The 10,265-nt window shown below is 35.5% G+C and overlaps 1 long non-coding RNA gene across 1 annotated transcript; it reads left to right on the forward strand.

Moving 5' to 3' along the window:
• On the forward strand, positions 1–8,856 carry LOC117678763 (uncharacterized). Its single transcript, XR_009620437.2, has 3 exons — positions 1–383; positions 5,509–5,632; positions 6,373–8,856. It is a non-coding gene; the product is annotated as an uncharacterized LOC117678763 (long non-coding RNA).
• The last annotated feature ends 1,409 nt before the right edge of the window (positions 8,857–10,265 follow it).

Consider the following 10,265-nt stretch of genomic DNA (forward strand, 5'->3'; position numbering starts at 1 on the left):
AGGGATGGGGAAAGAGAATCGGCGCTCAGGCGGAGTCAGGGGAAGGAAGGAACCAAACTTTTTCCATACTAGGTCTTACACTTATTTTCCCAGTGTTTCGTTTAGAGTTTATTGTAGCCTTCCTTAAAACACGTGTGGTCAATTGTTCACGAAATAGTTTCCCTTGAAATCTGTATCCAGGTTATTATGTTTACTCATAGTCTTCCGCTGAGTAAGCATAGATCAGTTCTCTAAATGTTTACCCTAACCAAAATACTTCTCTTCTTCTGATCCTCACTTGTAATAAGGAACATTAATTATAGATTAGATGCAGACTGGGAGTACTATGGATAATTTTGCCTGCCGAGATTATTGATCAAAATGTTCAGAGGAAAGCATCAAAGGTAATAAAACAAATCCAATGAAAATAGCTTGAAGAATTCCTTAGTCTGGAGTTGTTTACGGAAGGACTACAATAGGATAGTACTATATCCTTCAAATATCTGAATGACTGTCACATAAAAGTTTAAGGATTAATCGGACAAGACCTTTCATAGTAAAGCCATTTTTTAAAAAAAGAAATGGATGCTGTTTTTTTGTGGGAGATCTCCAAACAGAGGTTAATACTTGATGCTTTTGTTGTATGTTCTACATCAAGCAGGGACTTGAATTAGATGCATGGAAAATATCTGACCACACCATATCGCTTCCCTGCCGCCCCTCCTTTTCTATGCCCCTCCTTTTCCATGTTGGGAGCATAGCTATGAAGTCAGCAGAGAAGAATCTTAAATGTGTACTGATGTATAGACTGTATGGATAATATATAGCCATGGAGATGTTGTTTGACTTTTTCCATAATGTGTTTCCTGCATATAAAAATACAAGTGTGTATATGTGTTTTGGGGGGAGGGGGTGTAGGTAGAAGAGGTGAGTTGCAAAGGGAGACAGATTTTCAGTGATTGCACAACAGTTGGATTCCTGAAAATCCCAAGCTTTTATTTTCAATCTAATTTTTTATTTTGTTTTTATAATTTTGTATCATTTAGCTTTTTTACATTTATAATCTAATTGTTTTATGAGTGAAATATATTATAAAAGATGGTTTAAAATATGAATGCTGGTATTTGTGTGGTATTGTTAGTCATTTTCCTATTAAATCAATCTCCCATTCACTCCAATATGAATAAAATGTCAACTTCAAATTCTTCCTTCAATATTTATTTTAAGGCTAATTGCTGTCCTTGACTTCAATAAATGTTTTCAGGACAATTGTACTTTATCAAAGTCTTACCTCTCAGCATTCAGTGCTAAGGCATACCTTTGTTATTTTAAGCTTTAATCCCTGCAATAATAAAGGCATGAATTTATCTGTATTTTTCATGAACAGCTGTGACTTCATTAATATAAGAAGAGTTTATCTTGCTGTTAAATTACACAATAATCTAAAGTAGAGAATCACAATGTATAAAAAGATCATCACTTCAGCTGTTTTTCTTACACTGATATTTTTGTAATTTTTTTAAAAAAAATTACTGCCTATGATCAGGACTGCTTCTGTCTGAGAAATTCTAATGAGGTGTCATTCAGTAATGGTTGTTCTTCATTATGGAAATAAGGAAAAAAAGCAATTTAGATATTCATTATCAAATTACAACAACCAAATTGTTACAAGATATGTGGCCTCATGTAATATTCTTATTTGAACCAATAAGAGATGTGAGGTGTAGCAGGTTTGCATAAAAAATGTAGACGAAAAAGGACAATAAATTTTGTTAGAGCAGTTTATACTCAATACAAGAGCAAAAATCTGTTTTGACAGAAACAATATTTTGCCTAGATGCCACAAGGTGGCTCTATTTACTGCTTATCTTGCACACTTTCTCAACAAATCACTAAGTAGCAGATTTGGATGGCTTTAAAAATGTCTGAATCTGAAGTTATATTTAGCCCAATATACTATCTCTTCTGAAGTAGCAATTGCACTTAGACTTATATACCACCCACAATCATGGTATATTAATGGATAATGTCTTAGATTTTTCACTATTACAAGAATATGCTGTTCAAAAATAAATGATTTAATAGTCCAATACACATTTTGAATGTAGTGCAAAGTAATCTGCATTTATCTTTTAAATAGCTTTTATAAAGAAAGAAATGTTCTCACAATACAGAACTTTAATTCTGTTTAAAGTTAATATAAACAATTGCTAATATTGTAATACGGGAATTATCAACTATGGCATTCTCTAGGCTAGAACAATTTTACTCTTCTAGCAATAATTTGGAACTATAAGAGTGTTTTGCTTTAATAACAAATAGTTAAATTCTTTAACATGACAATTTTAATGGTTGAGTATATTCAATCAGGCCTATTGTAATATGCATGTATACATAATACATTTTCAAAAGATTACGGGTATATTTAAATTTGAGAAATGTATGATTTGGACTATGAAAACAATCTTTTTGTTTTGTTCTGGTTAAACTGCAATCAGATTATCATGGATATTATTGGGGATGTGGATCTGGCTATTGGTTTCATGTGATCTAAGGGCAATTGCTTGTATTATAAAAACAGAAATTAAGTTCCAGTGGGAGAAGGACAATAAGATTATATTATTTTTTTAAGAACCATTATAGATAATGCAAACATGGGAAGGATGGCTCCCACAAATGCAAGTCAGATCTAGAGACACACATAAGCAGCATCTAGTTAGATGATAGTATTTGAATACATTTCCAGGATTCTTTTCAATCTGAGTCTAAATAGTCAAGAATATGAGATGAGTACAGAAAAGGTCAATTCAGTTTGAGATGTATTAAATATGGAATACTGTGTCTAACTCTCGGTGCTACACTTGGGCAAATTGGAATATATTCAGAGGGCGTTGCCTCAAATAGATTCAGAGGGAAGCAAATATGATTAAGAATTTAGGACTGGAAACAAAATTATCTGAGAAAAAAATGAAGCTGAGTATATTTAACCCTGAGTAGAGAAAACTAAGCAATATATACCAACATACTTTTTAAGCATCTGAAAAGTTACCTTGGCCATAATCAGATTTCTCTCTGCCATCCTGGGCTACAAGGCATTGAATGGTTTTTTCTAAACTACAGCTGAATTTTAGGAAGAGATTTCTAGCAGGAAAATATTTTGATAATTGAATCAATTACCGAGGGAAGTTGTAATGAGCCACATTTCATGAATTAATTCAAAGAGAAACATCTCTTCGGGATATTTTAATTTGTATTCCTGCATGGAATAGACTTAAGAGTTTTAAATTTACCTTTCGAGGCTCTATTTTAGTAATCATTAAAATCCAAATCCCATCACTTTAAAAATATGTATAGGTAGGTCACAATTCGAGCAAGTTCAAATAGTAAAATATTCAATTTAACGCAAATTACAGATGTGTGGCTAACTTAGCATGCATGCATAATTGAGGGTGGTGCATGCCTAACTACAGCTGGCGTTTTAAATGCTAAACATTTTTGTGCAAAATGGAGAAAAGGAAGGTTCAGTTAGAGAAAAGTTAAAAAAAAAGAATAGTCTCAATTGGAAGAACTAGCACAGAATGCAGAATATTAACAGGTACGCTTTATGCTCGTTTACTGTTACATAGTTTTTTGTTGAAAAGATATAAAAAGGTTAACTTTAAAAATGTTCTTTGGCTATTTCTTTGGCTCTGGAACCAATTATTTTTCCCCATGGAAATATCACTTCAAACAGTGCAAACTCAAGTATTATGATTATTTCATGGGATTCATTAACCACCCTAATTATGACCTAGCTGTATAATATAACTGAATCAATTACCTGCTTAGAATAACTTTATTCGGCTTCATTTAAATGTGAGCTCTTCAGCTATTGGGAGGGATCGATTATCCCATTATGAGTTTCACCACTGTGAACTCTAGTGCTGTCAAACAGCTGAGTTTTGAAACATTTTATGGAAATGCAAAGCACACGTTTACCAAAGCAAACTGATAATGGTTGGTGTCCAGTACAGGTGATATTTTCTTAATCAGGGGTCCTCAAACTACGGCCCACAGACTGCATACGGCCTGCTGAAGCCATTAATCCTGCCCGTGCAGGACCATGAGGCTGCCCCGCTCACATTACCCCGCCCACCCACTGGCTCCTACTCTTTGGCTGAGTGCAGGACTTATCTTCGCAAGCCCTGCAGGCTGGAACTGGAAGATAAGCTCAACATATTTGGCCTGCAGAGTGCTGCTGGAGGCGGTGGAGGTGAAAAACGGGATGCACGGATGCCCTGGGAGGCCAAAAATGGGCCCATTTTAGGCCTGCAGAATGCTTCTGTAGGTGGGGGGGGTGAGAAATGGGGTGTGCGGATGCCCTGGGAGGCCAAAAATGGGCCCGTTTTAGCCTGTTTTTGGCCTGCAGAATGCTTCTGGAGGAGGGAGAGGTAAAAAATGGGGTGTGTGGATGCCCCTAGAGGCCAAAAATGTGCCTGTTTTTGGCCTCTCCTGCCTCCAGTAGCACTCTGCAGGCCAAAAACGGGGTGCACGGAGGTCTCCCTGGGCATCCGCGAGCCCCATTTTTTACCTCCCCAGTCTCCAGAAGATAGACAGAGAAAGAGAAAGAGAGAGACAGAAAGATAGAGAAAGAGAAAAGAGAGAAAGAGAAAGAAAGAGACAAGACAGAGAGAGAGAAAGACACAGAGGGAAGGAAAAAGAGACAAGAACAGGCAGAGAGAGAGACAGTCACAAGAGACATACAGAGAGAGAGAAAGAGGGAGGGAAAGAGACAAGACACAGAAAGAGAGACAGACAGATGAAAGAGACTAGACACACACACAGACAGACAGACAGACAGACAGACAGACAGACAGACAGACAGAGACAGACAAGACTCACACACAGAGACTTGTTGATTGTAAGCTCCTTGGGGCTGAGAAGAATTGCTGCAAAACTGAAGTTTCCTGAAGTAGACCACTAGACTCCTAAACAACTGAAAAAACGATCTAGTAAAAAGAAAAGTCAACCAAAAGAGCAACATGCAAACAAAAGCAAATAAAACACCTCCAGGAGCATAACAAATTAAACTTTAATTTGTGTGCATTGTTTAATGGACTGCTAAATTGGCCATGCCCACCCAGTCACACTACCACCTAGCCATGCCTGCCCAGCTGGTCCGGACCCCTAAGTCTGAGAGACCACGAATTGGCCCCATTTAAAAAGTTTGAGGACCCCTGCTCTTAATGATCACTTGTTCAGCAACTGTTGAAACTTGTGACAATGCTAAACAATGGGTGCCTACGACTTGTCCTTAAATTTTCAGCCATTGCAGCATCCCTGCAGACATACGATTATGATCTGGCCGCCAAGCACTCGGCTCATGATTACAACATTGCAACATCCCAGTCATGGTTATGTGTAACCTTGGCTGGCTTCTTTCAAAGCCAATAGGAAAGCTGGTAGATGATCTCTATGCAGATCAAGTCATTGGATTACAATCTCTTGGTATTTTTACTTCCTAACAATACCTATGGAATATATTTTCAGGTTCAACCAGCATTTTAAAAAATGTTAATATACTGCTGCTGCTTCCAAAACACAAGCTGCTGAGTGCCTCCAAGCTTCATCCCTGCGAACTCTTGTGCTGTCGAACAGCTGATTGGGGCACCAGGTATTGCTTTGCAACCTGCTATGATTTTTAATGTATCAATATGACCTTTTCTCTTCCACAAGATGTGCAGGTCTGATCTAGACCTTGTACCATGTTTTCCCAAAAATAAGACCCTATCTTATATTTTTTTGAAGCCCGAAATAAGCGCTACTCCTTATTTTCGGGGAGGTCTTATTATATTGTAGCACATGGAGCAAGATGGGGCTCCTCTTGCCGTCTTACCTGATTTCCAGCTCTGCATTTAAATATTTTCGAGGGGAGGCTTATTTTAGCGCATACGCTCAAAAGCTCGATTGGGCTTATTAACAGGGGATGTCTTATTTTTGGGGAAACAGGATATATGCAAAGAAAACATTGAACTATTTGCCCTTCTCTGTTTAAATAAAGACTACAGATAATTCTCGACTTACAGCAGTTCATTTATTGACCGTTCAAAGTTACATCTTCACTGAAAAGTGACATGACCATTTTTCACACTTATGACTGTTGCAGCCTCCCCATGGCCACATGATTTACATTTGGATGCTTGACAACTGACTCATATTTATGACAGTTGCAGTGTCCTGGAGTCATGTGATCACTTAGGAACACCAATTTTGGGCTCAATTATGATCCTAAGTTGAGGACTATTTGTATTTTTTAACAATGCTTCAGTTCCAAATTATACAGTATAAATGAAACAGTTATCCTTGAAATTGAGGTGTTAACCTTTTATAACAACAATGTAATTTGTTTTGCAGGTAACAAAATGAAAACATGTCTTCCAAAAGTCTATCAGTGAGTTGTGGTAATAGACAGTGTATCTGTTCCTTTTGTGGTAACTAAAGGGAAATTTCTGGGTCTTGCAAATTGTCCATATATTGTATGTGTGCATTTAAATAATAGCTTACATTCCCTCTGTAATTGTCAGATAATAGAAGAATTAGAATGACGGTCTCTTTATTTTTTAACTAGTCAAAGTGATTCAGAATATTGCATTGGAACATGATTTCCTTTACAAATTATCTAAGCAGGCACCTAGCCATAGCAGCTGAAATATTGTCATACTAATTTCAGTAACTGAGTATTGGCCAAATTGTATATTAAATAGGATTTTAAGAGCCATTATGACAATGGATATTCATTCAATAAATAGGCATTTCTTGCTCCGCTTAATGGGCAAAAAAAGCCTTCCAAAATGATGTTTTTCTACATAAAAATTATTGCTCCTCCACTTCCCAAGCTGTAATATTTTGTTACTTTAAAACTAGCATTTCATCTAGCAATCCAATTGCAATTAGCATTTGTTTGCCATTTTGTGAAATTGTATTTATTGCTTCTATTTCTCATTAAAAGCTTACTGTTCTTTTCTGTTGATCATTTAACTGGAAGAACTGTCACACGGCTTTTCTTAAAAAAAAAAAAATAAGTAGCCTATCCTTGAAGCAAGGATCTATTACTTTATGAATGTTCACATTCTTATTTACCTTTTCTTTTAAACATATTACTTTCAAGCTATGTGTTTTGCTTTCCCAGTCCGGCATGCAACATCCTTTTATCAAAGAAGTGGTAAAATATTATTTTATTACAGTACAGTAGTACAAAATTAACTTTTATGCATCGTGAATGAATGCCTGGAGTGATTCTAAAGAAGAAATCATTGATAGAATGCTTGTGTTCTTTTTTTAATCTGAGTCATTCTATGATACTGAGCATGTTGGTTCAGAGCAAAGATCTACCCACACCATCATCCTGTTTCTGCCAAAGCAGCAAAGCAATCATATTCGTTGTCCATATGGCATTGGCAGATAATGTCTTCTACAAATATCACCACATAAATGCAGGTTCTGTTACTATGATAAATACTACAACACTACTGACAAAAAATTTGGATGATTTAGTCATTTCAGTACATGAATTTTATATATTGCTACTTCCATAGATAATTAAGCTACAAAAATGCCCTTCCTTAGCTGTTCCTTACTTTCCAGTAGTACTGCTTATGCCTATGCTTTTTCCAAAGTTTCTCCTGAGCATTTGTTTCTCAACTGAATGCTTTGCATTCAGCTTCTTCAGCCAGTCTGCAACCTGCTTCCCGAGAGCCATTGCTTGGCTTCCTTCATAAGCCTGGCATAGTCTTTCCTGCCTGCCAAGTATCCTACTTCTTTCCAGCTCTAACTGCCAGAAACATACAGCTGTTCCTCTCTTCAAGCCTTGAGTCATATATTTCAGTACTTTCCTAATGTTCTGCTTTCTTGTCTCTTGTTGTTTTCTGTTTCATTTTGTTGTTTCATTTCCTGTTTCATTTTTTTCTTCATGTGTCTGTCTCCCATCTACCAAGTATCGGTATTATGGAATATGTCTAAAAGAAAAATGATCCTGAATTTAAGACCCTCCATTCCAAAGGAAGAATAGATGGAGAAAAATCTTGAATAATATACAGATTCTCCTATTTCTTAACTCCAGCTAAAACCAAGCATAAGAATCCTCATTAGTAAGTCTGAGTGGTGGATGTGTTTATACAGTGTATTTGTACTTTGTGTGGGGGAATGTCTGTGCGTGTGGGGGTGTGAAACCCCCCCCCATAATAATTTCTAGAAGCCACACTCCAAAAAGGGGAGGACTGGGAAAGGGGAGGGTTAGAAAAAACAAATCAGTAAATGCTATTTTATTCTCAATCTTTAATTTGGTTTCAAAAATTAAAAATGTTTAATCATTTTGAAAAGAGTAAAATAACTCAATGATTTTCTTTAAATGAAGAATAAATGCAATAAAACAAGGTACACATATTTTTTCTTATTTCACAATGTTTAATATTTGTAATCTAAATATTTTAATTTAGAGTATCAGTACTCTATCCTGTATATAAAGGGGAAAGAAAAGAATCAGCTCATAAATGAAATGCAAGATGTATTTCTGCCCTTGAAGAAGCTGCTATATTCACCAGCAAAGGAAAAAGGGGTTACTGCCTAATTTTCTTATGAACTTCTCTTTTGCTGATTTTTTATATAGAATGGTTCTACAGTACTCTTGACTAGGCACTGACTGTTTTTAAAATACCAGAGAGAATAAATTTAGCTGGGTAAAGGTGTAAACATTATGAAATATGTATTTCATTTTTCTATAAATTTGCTGTTTCTTAAAAAACCAAGCTGTAAAAAAATATGTTTACAAAATTTTGTACCTGTGGCCAGGGCTTGAAGTAATATTTATATTAACCAATTAAAATTGTCTTTAAAATAAGGTACATAATTTATATAATTGATTTTCTATCTGCATATATCAACTATTGTCTCATTCACAAACCAGTCTTATACTACATACATATAATTGAGGACCCGGATTGTGGGGGCAATAAACTGACTTTATAGAAACACCGCTTATGGGGGGGCCAAAAGCCCTAATAAGCAGGTATATACAAAAGAATGAAGGCTATTGCTATAAGTGCATTGTAAGCTGCCCTGAGTCTTCGGAGAAGGGCGGCGTATAAATTGAACTAATAAATAAATAAATACAACTTATTTCATTCCAGCAGAAATAACACTAGTGAATGAAGGAAAAACAGGATAGAAATAGGATAAAAGAAAAACTGTAAAGGGGAGAGAATGGGAAAAACAAATTTGAATGGGGTTTGGGCAAGGAAAAAAATTAACTAAATCAGGAAGGAAATGAAAGAGAAATCCTGTTTCATTTAATCCTGTAAGAAAGGATTAAATGCATCAAACAAAAAGCAATTAGTCTCTCATCTTCATAGACATGGTAGATTTTCAGCAGTGCCTCTCCTGTCATTTGACTCTTCTATCAAGTCCTTGTATAGCTTTTGTTCTCATCAGTGAATGTAAAATAAACCTTTCCCTTATTCACAGTTAAGGAACTTAAGGAGTGGGAAGGAAGGGAAAACTTTCTTTCCTGTAGGCAAATATAATAGCTTCCTGTTTCTAGCCCTTTGCAGGCATTCATTTTAGCAAATTATTGATGACCCATCTACGAAAGGGATACGATTTCAATGAATTTTTTCTATCTTTATTTACAGAATCAGAATAAAAATGAAATTAATAAGGCATATGAAATATGCAATAAGCATTTGTGTGGATAAAACTTCATAAATCAAGGTTTTCTACTTTATTTTGCTTTGTGATTTGATGCTAAACTTTAGGAAAGATTTACAGCATGATTACCACTGAATATAAATAAACTATCATAGACCTTGGAATTGAGAAAAAAAATGCCTGGAGCAAAGGCTTAAATGGAAGGATAAGTTGTCTTCCTTTCTCATCTGAAAGAAAACCATTTACTGTATCATGTAAGCGTTAAGTTTGGTAGAACTGCATCACAGTAATGGCTGAATATATAATAAATAATGATATTCTTATATGGAGATATGACTCTAATTGATAAAAGTTGAAATAATTTTTCATCTTCTTGTTTTTTTCCTTGCAAATAAAGCAAAGTTAAGAATTTCTAGGTTGTAAATACTGTTATTAGCCAGTTGACCCATAAATTTCCCAGTAATCTGATGGAGTAAGCCTACTTTTGTTAAGCTTTGCTCCTTAGTCTTAGAAAAATAATTTATGGCAGAGGGTACTCCAGAAAATAGTGCACTGAACTTCAACTTACAAATTCTAAATGAAAAATTAAATAAAAGATTTGATGA

The sequence above is a fragment of the Pantherophis guttatus genome, chromosome 6 (genome assembly GCF_059756535.1).
Source record: "Pantherophis guttatus breed Tessera chromosome 6, ASM5975653v1, whole genome shotgun sequence".
In the NCBI taxonomy this organism is placed as follows: Eukaryota; Metazoa; Chordata; class Lepidosauria; order Squamata; family Colubridae; genus Pantherophis; species Pantherophis guttatus.